The sequence below is a fragment of the Dermacentor andersoni genome, chromosome 10 (genome assembly GCF_023375885.2).
Source record: "Dermacentor andersoni chromosome 10, qqDerAnde1_hic_scaffold, whole genome shotgun sequence".
Lineage (NCBI taxonomy): Eukaryota > Metazoa > Arthropoda > Arachnida > Ixodida > Ixodidae > Dermacentor > Dermacentor andersoni.
In genome coordinates this window covers 18,124,051-18,139,414 of record NC_092823.1, presented here as the reverse complement: position 1 = coordinate 18,139,414, position 15,364 = coordinate 18,124,051, and the positions used below count along the sequence as shown (strand labels likewise).

The 15,364-nt window shown below is 47.7% G+C and overlaps 2 non-coding genes across 2 annotated transcripts; one reads left to right on the top strand and one right to left on the bottom strand.

Annotated features, from left to right (window-relative positions):
• The first annotated feature begins 1,696 nt into the window (after positions 1-1,696).
• TRNAI-UAU (transfer RNA isoleucine (anticodon UAU)) lies at positions 1,697-1,788 on the top strand. The gene is given in 2 exon segments: positions 1,697-1,734; positions 1,753-1,788. It is a non-coding gene; the product is annotated as a tRNA-Ile (tRNA).
• An 865-nt stretch (positions 1,789-2,653) lies between these two features.
• Positions 2,654-2,745, bottom strand: TRNAI-UAU (transfer RNA isoleucine (anticodon UAU)). The gene is given in 2 exon segments: positions 2,654-2,689; positions 2,708-2,745. It is a non-coding gene; the product is annotated as a tRNA-Ile (tRNA).
• Positions 2,746-15,364: the final 12,619 nt, after the last annotated feature.

The following is a 15,364-nucleotide window of genomic DNA, read 5'->3' as shown; positions in this document are numbered from 1 at the left end:
AGTGAACACCTGTACATAATGGTTTTCAACCCTCCGAATTCGAATATCGTATCGAAATTGAGCGAAAGAAAGCGCAAATATATTTTATTTCGACGAAAAGTGCAGCAGCGGACACGCCCAGCTCGATCGTCTCGTTTCCGCCTGTGATTGGTCGGGCGCCTCGTGACGTCAACACTAGTAACCGACCGCTGCTGCTACACATGAAGCGCGGTGCCAGGTAGTTTGGTGCTGTTTTTCTGAGACGGTAATGGAAAATTTAGAGAGACTGCGTTTTTCTGAGGAGTTCGGCGTTACTCCCTACATGTACGAGCCGAATGCGAGGAGCCGGCCTCTCGAAGAAGCAAACGATGCTGGTGCGAGCAGTGCTTTCGACGCGAACGAAAGCAAAGTCTTGGGATCTCCTCGTGTTGGAAATGCTCTTTGGTGAGTATGTTTTTTGCAAAGCGATCTAGTGATCTCGCCGATCTTTCGCCGATCTAGTGAGCTCGTTTCTGGTCAAACAACTGTAGTGTTGTGTTCCTGCATGCCTCCTCGTGGAACGTAAGCGGGGATGCGATCGTCGGCATTTGTGCGCTGTCCAAAGCTGTCGGCAATCTACAAAGACGGTTTAAACGCGTGAAAATCTTCCCGGTTCATGCAGTACGTGTAGTGACCTTCATCTGTTGACTACCACGTTGACTACCACTCACGTTGACTTCCACTCACGTTGATTACCACTCACGTTGACTACCACGCACGTTGACTACCACTCTACATATACGCAGACGCACCAACAAAGGAATGCAGGGTCGATCGAAGCACATTACGATGGCACGCACGCAGAAACAAGCGCGATCAGGCACGGTCGCCGACGCTGCGAAGGAACGAAACACTAGAGTTGACGTCACAACTCCGCGGTGTCCGGTCTCCGCTCGCATCGTCAGCGTCAGCAGCAGCGCGCGGCATTCGACGGGGGGCGGAGCTATACAGCGCAATTTCAACCGACGATTACGTCGCTCCTAATTGAAAAAAACCCCAAATTTTACCTACATGGTTTATAAGGTTCCCGCATCCGTATATGAGCGTCTTATTAAATTCGACAGACTCTTCAGCTTCCCTTTAAGGGATCCGTGTCCCAAAGCCTCCTATGTCGGAGTCGGACGTCGCTTGACGAAAAATAATTCTGAGCAACCACGCAGGCCCTCCGCGTGGCGCAGAGGCGTTATTGAAATAATTGAATTCTTCAAAGTAAAATATGCCAGCAAAATCGTAAAGTACGACATAAAGGGAACTTACAAACATGATAGCGTCGGTGTTTAATTTCAGTACACTAAAAAATATCATTCTTTTTCGTGGAAACTCCAACACAAACCCCTTTTCCTAGCGGCGCGACCCGCTCGGCTTCTTGCAACACCACCATCACGCTCGCCTCCGCACATCCGCAAGAAAGCTGCGGTTGCCGGGAAGCGTGACAAGCAGTCGGAGATCTTTGAAATATATCGCGTTCAAAAAAAGAAAGCCAAGCTGAAGCGTCCTCCATTTTTTGTTGTTGCGGTTGTAGCATCCGCAGCTATATCGGGAGTGTTTCGGAAGAACAGCGAACAAGCGAGGCATTCACTGATAAAATATATATGCCTCTCATCAAAGCGCACATGTGCCGCTGGAACTTTGACAGCTGCAGATAAGTGTTTGCGTCTTTTGGCGGCCATGCCGTTCCTCCCCAGTGGCGCAATTGGTTAGCGCACGGTACTTATACGACAGTGCTCGTGAGCTATGCCGGGGTTGTGAGTTCGAGCCTCACCTGGGGAATGTTATTTTTATTTTACAGCCAGTTCCCCCAGGATCGTGTTCATGTGTAGACACAAAACTAGCATCATCATCAGGATGACTCCAGCGTCGTCTTCTTGCACAGCTAGCTCGTTGGCGCTAACGTGCTCGTGCCGCTGCACCCGCATTCGTTGTCGTCATTAATTAATTTAAAAGCACAAGGACGTAAGCAATTTTACCGCGTAGCAGTTCAGCTGTTCCCCCAGGATCGTGTGCGTGTCGAGACAGGGCCTATCCCGAAGATAGTGCAATACCGGGCTGACCCGCGGCGGAGATGCACTTCGCCATTAAGGGGCCCACATACGCGACTTCGCCGGTCGCCCTTCCTCACAGAGTGGAAGGGAACTGAGTTTTTTTCATTCGCATATTAGATTACACTCAACACCATTGACCCTTTTCGCGGAGCAGATCGCTCTAGAGAAACGAAAACGGTCAATGGTGTTGAGTGTAATATAATATTCGAATGAAAAAAAAAAACTCAGTTCCCTTCCACTCTGTGAGGAAGGGCGACCGGCGAAATCGCGTATGTGGGCCCCTTAATGGCGAAGTGCATCTCCGCCGCGGGTCAGCCCGGTATTGCACTATCTTCGGGATCGGCTCTGTCTCGACACGGACACGATCCTGGGGGAACAGCTGAACAGCTACGCCGTAAAATTGCTTACGTCCTTGTGCTTTTAAATTAATTAATGACGACAACGAATGCGGGTGCAGCGGCACGAGCACGTTAGCGCCAAAGAGCTAGCTGTGCAAGAAGACGACGCTGGAGTCATCCTGATGATGATTCTAGTTTTGTGTCTACACGTGAACACGATCCTGGGGGAACTAGCTGTAAAATAAAAAAATTACATTCCCCAGGTGAGGCTCGAACTCACAACCCCGGCATAGCTCACGAGCACTGTCGTATAAGTACCGTGCGCTAACCAATTGCGCCACTGGGGAGAAACGGCATGGCCGCCAAAAGACGCAAACACTTATCTGCAGCTGTCAAAGTTCCAGCGGCACATGTGCGCTTTGATGAGAGGCATATATCTTTTATCAGTGAATGCCTCGCTTGTTCGCTGTTCTTCCGAAACACTCCCGATATAGCTGCGGATGCTACAACCGCAACAACAAAAAATGGAGGACGCTTCAGCTTGGCTTTCTTTTTTTGAACGCGATATATTTCAAAGATCTCCGACTGCTTGTCACGCTTCCCGGCAACCGCAGCTTTCTTGCGGATGTGCGGAGGCGAGCGTGATGGTGGTGTTGCAAGAAGCCGAGCGGGTCGCGCCGCTCGGAAAAGTAGGTTTGTGTTGGAGTTTCCACGAAAGAGAGCTACATTTTTTAGTGTACACAAATTAAACTCAGACGCTATCATGTTTGTACGTTCTCTTTAGGTTGTACTTTACGATTTTGCTGGCATATTTTACGTTGAGGAATTCAGTTATTTCAGTAACGCATCAGTGCCACGCGGATGGCCTGCGTGGTTGCTCAGAATGATTTTTCGTCAAGCGACATCCGACTCCGACATAGGATTCTTCGCGACGCGGGTCCCTAAACGACAAGCAAAAGCTCTGAGCAGTTCTCTTCCTGAGTTCCAACTGTCTACGGCTTTATTTAAAGGGACAACACGATTATGTAGAAAACATCTGCGGGGCGTCCCAACGCTAGCTTTCTTTTTTGATAACTGTTTGTTGACACGCCTTGTATTAAACTTTGCGCTTAACAAAATAGCGTACGATCCAGCCTTAGATAATATGTACAGGCTTGGTGTGGGAAGTATGAACAAAGAGGAAAACAGCATGGAAGCGTCCGAAGATTAGCATGAAGGTTTGATCTACTCTGCCTCCCGTCAAACTCAGTCGGTGGCAAAGCTGCTGGCAAAAGCTGTCATACAGTCGCTTTCTGCGCGGAGTAAAATAGACAATTTAAAGCTCCTTTGTCACTGATTCAAACGTGAATTTTTACTAAATTGTCCGTCATATTTGCGTCAACGCGAAAAAAGCTCTCCTAGCACCAACTAACCTCATACTAAATTGTCCTCCTACTATTCCTCACAGTTCACGGATTGGCATGTCAGTATGCTCTTTTCTTGTACGAACAATAGCTGACTGGAATGACCTCGTTTTGGAATTTTTGGCTGATGGAAAATGAACAACTTTCGAACGCAACTTTGAATTGCATTTTGCGTAAGTTGTGTTTTGTTTTTGTTTCCCAGCCTGCAGCCTGTAAGGACTTCCAGCATGGTAAATAAATAAAATACAAATTAAGCGATACGGTTACTTTACACTGGCACATGTCTCTCTTTATATGCGTTTACTTTACAGTTAAGGGTGGGTTATTATCGCAGAAAATGGAAGGCTAAGTTTTCCCTTTTTAATTGTGCGCCGTAACCACTGCGTCAGTGCTCCTGACCATTTTCGCGGAGCAGTTTGTCCTAGAGAAACGTGATGGCGCATTCGGCAGCGCGCCGCACGTCGCCTCGGCGACAGCGCACGAATACGAAACCATCACCGCTTCTACCTTGCTTCTCTGTGTGTGTGTGCGAAAACGTTTATTGTAATGAGGTCCGGAGGCTCGACTTCTTAAGCCAAGGCGGACCGCTCCCACGTGGGCACTGGCAGGCCAAGCCTTTCAGCGACATAATGAGCCCTCAGGACGGCCCTTAGCTGGTCCTGAAACAATGGGCTTTGAATCCTTTTCTCGCACTGTGTCCATTCTCCAACGAGGTTGGGGAGAGTCGCGGGACTCCACTCCAGCATATGTCTGATTCCAATGATGCCATTACAATCGTTGCAGTCCATCTTAATCTCCCTCTCTGGATATATTTTATTAATGGTGTACGGTGTGGGATATTTACCTGTTTGCAATAAGCGCAGAGAGACTGCCTGAGCCCTGTTCAGTTTTGAATGTGGCAATGGGAATTGCCCGAGTCCAAAATAGTAATGTTTGGTGATGTCATTGTATGTCATTAAATGATCTCTAGATTCCCTGGCTTGATGGTAAACGGCTCGGTTGTGACTGTCACGGTTAGCAAGTCCTCGTGACAAATCATGAGCAACCTCATTGAGGTTTATCCGAGTCTCGTCCACTTTCCCCATATGCGCAGGAAACCATCGGATTTCAGTTCTCATAATCCCAATGTTTTCAAACAGTTTAGCTGCCACTCCAGCTACGTAGCCTTTATCAAAACACTTCATAGCGGATTTCGAATCACTGTAAATGCAGGCCCACTTATTACTTCTGATGGCTAGAGCAATTGCCGTTTGTTCCGCCACCGGTCCTTGGTAAAAATAGTGATAGCGTCTTACACCTTCCCTTGATAATTTGAGACAATGGCCGTATATACTTCTTTACCTTTCAACCAGGCAGCATCAACTGTAGCTGCCAGTTGGTTCTGCTGCTCTATTTCCTGCACGAGTGCTTTAGCTCTTGCCTTTCTCCTTTCGACATTACATTCTGGATGCATGTTTCTGGGGAGAGGGTTGGTTCTGATCTTCTTCCTAACGTAAGTCCTTAATTCCACTTCAGCCCCTATATTGGGCTCCTTGATGTATTCAGTTCTATGCGATGAGCTGTCGAAAATGAGCCCAAGTTTTCGCTAACGCACTGCGCTACGATCATGCTGGATTGAATCATGTGGATTGAAGACGTGTGCAGAAGTTGGCTGCAAAAATACTGAGTGGCATATTAAGGAATGGAATGAATCTCTGTGGCCTAGTCCGCGGACTGCCGCTGCAACTGTCCGTGCGTGTTACCGGCACTTCGAGATATACGGCTTTCTTCGAGAATACGGAGATTTTCTCGTCTGCCAGCGTCCTGTCGCTAACCTTCAAAGGCAGTGCTTCAGCCCCGAACGAGCAAGAGCAAGAGTGAGTACCGCTCGTTAAACAATCGCAAAGGGAGTAGCGCCACTTCGTGTCATAGTACGTTTCACGCACACTATCTATACACATCTACCCAAACTAGCATGGAATGTTACGCCCACTCTATCGCCAACGTATCAACAAGTGAATGGGCGCACACTTGAATATATGCACACCATATATACACGTACAATGAGTGGCGGACTACACCGATAGCGTACGAATGGTCGAAGCTGAATGTTTCGTGACGATCCACAAGAGTAAGCAAGCTACTAGCGATGATTCATCTTTCCTACACGGTATTGCAATTTACAAAACAGCTATATTTAAAGACTTGTGCGCAGCAATAACAAATCTATCGGAACTGAGCACACCCGCGAGCGATTTGGCAGAAAATAATCAGGTAGTGACCGCACCGAGTAAAAGTGGAACAAGCCGCTGCTCCAATGTGTTTGCGAATAACGAATAGCAACACACAATAATCCTGATTCAATTCATGAGCGGAAAGTTTGGACAGCATGGAATACATATTTGACCCCTCTTTTCGAACAAGCACTATATGCGCTGCTCGCGCCGTTTGAACATGGCTTAATCAGCTCCCAAAGCGTTTTTGCATGTTTTCTGAAGCTGTGGCCGAACCTTTGTTTCGTCTACCCAGTCACCGCCTACGATATTTCCAGAAACAGAGTTTCGCTAAGCCGCACCGGCGTCATACAATCCCATTGTAAGCAGCTGCTCGCTGGGAACGTGAGCGCTACCGGTGACTCGTTGTAATAAAGTGTATCTCTCTGTCTCTCGAGCCGGACACAATAGGGAATCGGCAAGGTTTTCTATGCACCGGCAACAGGAAGCTGATGGCTGGGGAAGGCGTCCGCCATCTTGTCTTCCCGCCGGTTGCAGTCGGTCAAGTCACACGCGACGTCGACCGCCACTTTGTCTCTCCTGGTCCACGGCGGTGGTCGATTTCCTTAATCTGCGTCTTCATAATTTCCGTCTCATTTCTTGGTCCGTTCTCTCATCCTTGTTCGCTACGCTTACGGCCCGACGCAACGTCAGTGTAGGTTACAGTTCAGGCATTCTTAAACCAACGTGCGGCGATGCGACGCCCCGCGGAGCAACTGGTCCATTATTGTTGCGCTGGCTGTTGTTTTGAACCCGCAGCGGTTTCCCATCTTGTAGATTTGTGATGTCATAACACTTCCTTGGCTGGCGTCCCGAAGTTCGTTTCAAGCACCTGCAGGGCCTCTTTTTACGCGTCCGTGGACTCTGCGTTCGTTGCACAGTCGGCCATCTTTGGAGCCGCATACAACGGCGGGTTAATATGTGGCGCTTACGCGCCACTCTGAAGTTGTCGCTCTGGGGCGTCCCATGCAGTCGGCGCGTGCATTCGAAGACATGACAACGACAGTTGCGTACTTCTGCAGTTCCACTTTAGTTTTCTTGGCGAAATTCCCCATAACTTATAATTCGCCCAAAATAGCAGCGTCAGCATTTTCCACGTCTGGAACTGATCCTAAACACCTCGGCTGACGTGCTTCAAGTGTTGCCGTAGAATCAATCTCTTGACTAGTGCCGTTATAGGTTAGTCAGCTAAAGATCGCTCCCCTGCTACAGTTCGTTGCCTCACAGGCGTACAAACCGCACGTCATGATCTTACAAGAAACATTGGGTAGCGAGGGGACCCTGCCCGACTACCGGGTCGCCTCGTCGAAATTCGAACAGGGTAAGCGCGGAGTGGCGACCCTCGTCGCGAACAAATGCTCTTTCCAGGAACGAGATATGAAGTTGGGCAACGCGAAAGCGGTGGTAACCGCGATCTAAATCACACCGAACAGTTGGCTGAAAAACAGGGTATTCTTAGTGAATGTGTACAGCCCGCCCTCTGACCAGAGACAGTCGTTCACATCGATAATAACGAAGGCGGCCTCAATGGCCAGGGGGGCGCCGCTAATAGTGTCAGGAGATTTTAACACGCCCTACGGAGCCTGGGGTTACGCAGGGCCAATGCCTAAGGGAGAGCGGCTATTGGAGGTAGTCACTATATGCTCGCTAGAGCTGGTGACGGACCGAAACCCGGTAAACCACTTACGGCGGAGAAGATGCGGCCAATATCGCTAACCTCGTGCGTAAGCAAGACGGCGGAACATGCCATGCTTAACCGAATATCGCGGTACATAGAGAGAGAGGGCCTCTTCCCACATAACATGGTGGGCTTCAGACCGGGCCTCTCCACACAGGTCGTAATGTGGAGTGGAATTGTCAAGAAGCATATAATGGATGCCACGACCAGAGACACCAGGGGCATGCTGGCCCTGGACCTAACAAAAGCGTTCGACACGGTCAAACACAGATTTCTGATGGAAACGATATCGGTGATGGGGCTCGGCCGGCAATTCCACTCTTACATAACTTCCTTCCTCAGAGGCAGGAAAGCCACGATTAAAATAGGACAGGCCACGTCCGATTGGTATACGCTGGGTGCGAGGGGCACCCCACAAGGGGCGGTGCTCTCCCCACTATTATTCAATCTAGCAACGAAAGGGCTCTCGCACCGGCTGACGAGAGTGACCAACGTCAATCACGCCCTGTACGCAGACGACATTACAGTGTGCTGCCGGGGAGGGTCCGACGCAGAAGTCGAGCAGGCTCTTTAAGAGGCGCTGGACACAACGGAAGAGTACCTGAAGGAAACGGGACTCCGCCTGTCACCCAGAAAATCGGAACTGTTGCTGTACAGGTCCTCGAAGCAAGGCATGAGGAATTTGACGCCGATCGATCAAATACCGATCAAATTACACACGAGTGCCGGCTAGCCGATCCCCAGAGTGGACACTAAGAATCCTTGGGCTGCTAATTGAGGCTAAAAGCGATAACACGCAAACTCATGAAACTCATGTGCAAAACGGAGAACATGCTCCGGCTGATCCTCAAGGTGACGAACCGCAGGGGAGGGCTCAGCGAGAGCAATCTCATCGGCCAAGATAGATACACTGATGCGCAAGAGCATCAAAAGGGTGCTGGGTCTTCTGATCACTACAAGCACGGAGCGGCTCGATCGGTTAGGGGTCCACAATTCACTAGCAGAAATCATCGAAGCAGAGATCAAGGCACAGGTCTTGCGGCTGTCGACCACCAGGGCCGGCAGACGCATCCGAGAAGAAGCAGGTATAAATGGAGACGCAGAGTGCAACGCACGCAAGGTCGCGCTCATCGCGGCGGTCAGGGGCACTTTCAAGGTAGAACCGCTTCCGAGAAACGTCCACCCGCAATTCAACGAGGGGCGCCGAAAGGCGAGGGCCCGAACACTGCTGAAATCGATCGCCAACTGCCCGGGTCTGGCGGCACTTGTAGACGTGGCCCAGTACGGGCGCAGCTAACGGTACGCGGCCTTCTCAGTACGCTGGGATGGTACGATCGTTAACGCGGCATCGGTGAGGGGGGTAACGTTCGAGGTGGCCGAACAGGCGGCAATAGCCATGGCAATGAGGGGCCCCGAACGTCCTTACGTGTACACAGATTAGCTATCGGCGGCCAGAGCATTCACCTCGACATCGCGGGAAGCGGCGGCCGTACTCGGCAGCGAGGGAGCCGCAGGTCATCACATCGTGAAATGGTTTCCAGCCCACATGGGGGCCGACGTGCATCCCGACTTTCCCTACGCCAACGAGCTGGCGCACGGACTCACGCACCGCGGCGATCGTGGCGAGCGAAGTGGCGAAGAGGGAGGGGAGCATCGAGACCCGCTGCTCACCTTCAACGAAATAACAACGCACTATCAGCTGTCGAGGAGGGCCTTCCCGCTCCCCCACGCTAAACTCACTAGACTACAGTCATCGATATTCAGCATGCTTCAGACAGGGTCGCTCCCCTCGAGAGGCAGACTGAGCCTTTATTCACCAGAAGTAGAGCCGCAATGTCCGGATTGTGGCGAATCGTACTGCTCGCAAGCGCACATGCTCTGGCAATGCTCCGCGTTAAGCGGCACTGTGTTCAGTAAAAAAGAAGACTGGGTGGATGCCCTACGAAGCGACGACCACCAGACACAGCTCCGGGCCGTCCAGAGGGCTCACGAAAGGGCGGAGGCTCACGAGCTTCCCGTCACAACATGGGTGCGGCCCGCGACCCCTGCCGACCACTAAACCAAGAGTGGGTGGGGAGGGGTTCCTCAGGACTCAATAAAGTTATTTCCTCCTCCTCCTCCTCCTTGCCCTATGACTATTCGAGTTATATTCATTTTAGGCATCCGTGATGAAAGCAATTTCGATCAAATTAATCAATCCACATTCCCTACATTAAATCAAATTCTAGGGTATTTTAAGAAACGCTTATCGTATTCTGCGAACGGGGATAACAATAGCACAACACATTATTCTTTATCTTAGCTTTTCCAACCCAGCTATCACCGCAAAAAAATAATTATTGCTGGTGTCACCCATCGTGCCTGTGATCGCGACCGGCATTGAATTTGCCGGTCACGAGTGGCTACGTTGCGCAAGCTGCGCGTGAAAGCCAATGACGTTCGACATTTTCGATCCGGATCCGGCTTGATCGCGATCGAAAGCGACCGTGCAACACCGTCATAAAACACGGACCAAAAACCTCGCAGAAGCCAGTGCGTTGCAACGTTTTGTTTAAATTGACACACCTAAGCGAAATCACTACAGTGCACGCCAAGGAAAACCATTCCTCCGTTCCCGCGCGTGGAAGCTCTTTCAACAAATATTCTTTTATTATCAGCAGCTCCCGTTCTGTTTTTATGTACCGTACGGGCCACGTTATTCCATGATGCGTCCCACTGCATTAGGCTTAGCCAAAACGTTTAATTAAGGCAATACTCTTCAAACGTTACGACGGTGGCGTCACATACGTCATCACTTCTGTGACTGCATCAAAGGCTGCTCGTCCACATTCGTCGCAGGCTTGGTGGTAACAACATTATTGAGATTCTGCTCAGTTATCTGGCAGGCCCGAGTCCTAAGATGGCCCCTCACGAGGAGCGACCCTTTCGGCCCAGGCAACGAGGGCTTTTCGTCGTTTTTCATCCGGCGTTCTGAGCAGCTCCTCTCACGTCTGTTGTGAGGGAGCTGGCAGGAGCGACCTGCGAGGGGGTAAGCCCTCGCACCCCCAAAGAATGTGATTTTGGGTAACCAATGTTTGATTTGTGCAATTTTGACATATTGGGTTCCATTTCCCGTTGGTAAATATGGCCAGCCAATGTGGGCTGGGGAACGACTTAGTTTGGATTCGACGCAGGATTGAGGCTTGCGCTCGCGTGAGGCTTGCGTTTGGAGGCGGGTAGATTCGCCTTTTTTGCTTGTAGTAGTTTGTTATCTCGTGGTGTGTCGTCGGTGCCTTGAGAAAGCTTGCAATATAGCTATAAGTGCGCTTCCCGACATTCATTTGGGCAAATTCAGCAAGATATCCTACACCCGGGCCCTATAAGAGCCACCCGAACAATTCTAGGGCTGGACGTGACTAAAGCGTTTGACAATGTGTCACATGCTTCAATACTCGTCGAAGGCTTGGTTGCTCATCTTCTTGAGCCTTTGACCACTCGCTAGGTGTAGATATACAGCCCTGCATTTGATGATGATGATGACGATGAGGACGACCCTGATGACGGTTCTGGTGGTGGTGGTGATGATGATGCTGATGTGGATGATGACGGTGATGCGCCACCCTGCGTCGCCCAATTTCTGGTCCATCCTGCTTATTGTGTATGTGCCATAAGAATGGAATATCACAATGACATCTGAATTTAATGCCAAATACCCCCTGGGATAATGACTTAGAACCATGTAGCACAAAATGAAATGACTTATGCAAGAAATGAAAAAGAAGAAAGGGGGTTAACCGAGGGGCCCGATCTTTATTCAGCACTTTCGTTTGACTTAAATATTTTGCGGCCAAAAACCGGTAAAAAATTCAAATCTTTTCGGGACTACGCAAAAGGAAATTTTGAAGCAATCAACGCCGAATTATCTGCTTTTCTAGACGTATTTATAAACAACTTCGACAGCCGTACCGTTCAGACCAACTGGAATATGTTTGCGGCAAAAATTGCGGAACTAACAAACAAATACATCCCACTGCGCACCATTGCATGTAATCTAAACGCCCCATGGTACAACATCCGTCTCAAGCGCCTGTCTAATAAAAAGAAACGCCTGCACAAATTAGCCAAACGTTCACCTAGCGTAAACCACTGGACCAAATACAAACTGGCGGCAGATGAGTATGTAGCCGCACTTAAACAAGCCAAAGATCACTTCCTTGGCAATACCTTGCCTTTAATGCTTAAAACCGACACCAAGAAATTCTGGCGCGTCATTAACCCCAAGGCGGACGACATGATAACCTTAATCGACAGCTCTGGAAATGTTATTCCAACTAATCAATGTGCGTCCGCGCTTAATGATGTTTTCATGCACAACTTTTCATCAACTACACACATTACTCTTCCATCCACGCACGACTACGATTACCAAGCAATGTTTCCCATAATCATTGAACCAGCAGGCATCATACCAATTATCTCATCTTTAAAACTATCTTCGGCTCCTGGACACGATTTAATAAACGCGAAATTTTTGAAGAGCACTAGCTGTTACTCTTCAATTTTCCTAGGAATGATCTTCCAACAGTCGCTAGATAAGGGTTCTTTGCCTGATGAATGGAAGATTGGGAAGGTGATCCCACTCCATAAGTCGGGTGACAAACATTCTCCATATAACTACCGCCATATCTCGCTCACTTCCATTCCATGTAAGATGTTAGAACATATACTTGCCTCTAATCTTGCTAGCTTTCTTGAAACTAACTCATTTTTTTCACCATCGCAACATGGCTTCCGCAAGACATATTCATGTGAAACACAACTAGTTTTATTTACGCATAAGCTAAACGTCATTCTTGACCGCTCTTCAACTGCCGACTGTATATTTTTAGACTTTTCGAAAGCGTTTGACAAAGTGTGCCATAACCTTCTAATGTTTAAGCTGCATCGAATTAACATTGATCCCAGACTGCTAGCATGGCTTGAGTGCTTTCTTTCTAACCGTTCACAGTTTGTCTTTGCTAATGTCTCAACATCTCAACCGAGCAGAGTACAGTCCGGCGTACCTCAAGGGTCGGTACTTGGTCCCCTCCTTTTTTTAATTTACATAAATGATCTACCCTCTTGTGTTTCCTCTAACATTCACTTATTCGCCGATGATTGCGTAATCTTCAGGGAAATAATATGTGACACTGACATATCTTCTCTTCAATCCGACCTTAACGCTATTTCTACTTGGTGCCAATCATGGTCAATGGAATTAAATATTAAAAAATGTAAATTTATGCGCGTGTCCAGAACTTCTAACCAGCTTCCTTCTTACTACGTTAATAATCTCCCCTTAGACCCTGTTTCCTCCTACAAATATCTTGGTGTCCATATTACTAGAAACCTCTCGTGGTCCATGCACGTTTCTTACGTAATTAAAAATGCTAACCGCATGCTGGGATACCTAAAACGCAATTTCACTAAGGCACCGTCTTCCCTAAAATTAATGTTATACAAGTCACTAGTCCGCTCAAAACTAGAGTACGCCGGAGCAGTTTGGGATCCCTTTCAGAAAAACCTGATTCACTCTTTAGAAATGGTACAAAATAACTCTGCTCGTTTCGTTTTTTCTAATTATAACCGAACTGCCAGCACTTCTGTAATGAAATTAAACCTTGATTTGCCATCTTTAGCCTCTCGCCGTAAAGGCCTTAGACTTTCACTTTTTCATAAGATATTTCATCATCCTTCACTTCGCGACGAACTTATCTCCCCTCCTCAATACATTTCATCAAGGTTAGATCACAATAACAAAGTTGGAATTTCATTATGCCAAACCAATGTCATGTCTCAATCATTCCTTCCGCGTACATCTGCCGAGTGGAATCGCCTACCAGCCTCAACCGCTACTATTGTTGACCATCAGCACTTCACGGCAGTATTAGATAACATTGTATAAACAGGAGAATTTCATTTGTGTTTTTGTACTACCAATTGTATCACTGTTTTTGTTTTGTATTACCGGAACACTGTATTACTGCACTGCATGCACCGTATTTAATTTTATTGACCAGCACTCCAGGAACACTCAAATAACATTGTATAACCGAGAACCATCTATTTCTGTACTATTAACTATTTTGCTGCACTGTACTTTTTTCTTTTTTTCGTATTTGGTGTAACCACTCCCCTCTTTAATGCCTCTGGCCCTGAGGGTACACGAAATAAATAAATAAATAAATATCATAAGAAGCCAACAAGCAAATACACCAAGGACAACACAGGGGAAATTACTGGCACTTACTAATTGAAATAAAGAAATTATAAATCAATGGAATTCAAAGGGGATGAAGCAACAACTTGCCGCAGCTGGGGAACAATTCCACAACCTTCGCAATATAAGAAATCAAAAGAGAGAATTTTACTATAGCTCGTCTAGAATCAATAAATATCAATCGGAGAAAAGTATATTATGAAAACGGAGAAAATAAATGAATTGTGAAAAATAAGAATGAAACAAAATAATATCTGCCTTCCCGCGGGGATAAGAAAGGAAAAATGTAAATTTAGAGTTTACTTTTCTAATTTCACGAGCCAAAACCAGGATATGATTATGAGGCACGCCGCAATGGGGGACTCCGTATTAAGTTTGACCACCTTGGATACTTTACCGAGCACCTAAATCTATAAGCACGCCAAGGTTCTTGCATTTCTTCTCCATTGAAATGCAGCAACGCCGTAGCAATGACATTTACATGCCGTAGTTAGAGTTGAAATGTCAATGGACCTCACAAAAACAACCTGGACGGCAGCAGAAACTTTCCTGTCGCTATGCCCGAGGGTCGAGGCACTCAAGAGCTACTGAACAAACAACGAGGGTAGTAACGTTTGAACAGCTAAATCTAATCCAAAAAAGGGGCGATCGGGGTTTGTAGGTCTCGTTTGCTTAAAAGGACGGACAACCGCTCAGAACATGAAGCAAGATAACCCCGCTGATGGAAAGATTGCCCATCGTATTGGCTAAAATGAGCCACGTGTTTTTTTTTATTAAATGAACATTTATATTTTTTACTCTTCACTAAAGTCGCGAAAAAATGACCCTTGGCGCCCCACGCGCCAAAAAAAAAAAAAAGATAAAGAAGCATAAGACGCCTATTGTGGGACCTTGTGTTAGCGTACATGGTTCGTGGTCTTTCTATTTGTATTGAAATGCAGTACAAGGTTTTCTGTTATAGGTTTTTTTTTTCTAGCTTACTAAGTGCAGATAGGCCTTCGTTTGTAGTGAGTAGAAAAGTGGCGCGGCCTTCGCCTTTGTTTTCGGTTACTTGGCTTGGCTTGTCTATCGACTGAATAATGATGACGGGGACCAGCCAGCCATGACGCAGACCTTTACTTGGTGGAAAACGCGACACAGATATAAGAAAGGTCTGCACAACAACGCAACCTTATTGTACTAGCTTTTTATTTTCAAACGTGGTTAAAAAGGCCCAAATGTAGGTGGGTATATCATAGTAGTACTCACTCCTGTGACAGCAGAACGATGGGCGGCTTTCATAATTTACGAGGTGGGTTATATAGGCATCGCTCGCACATCAGCGTTGCTGGAGGAGGGATCATTTCTTTTTTTAGAGGCTGCTTAGAGGTTGGATCAAACCGCTGCAAATGTAAC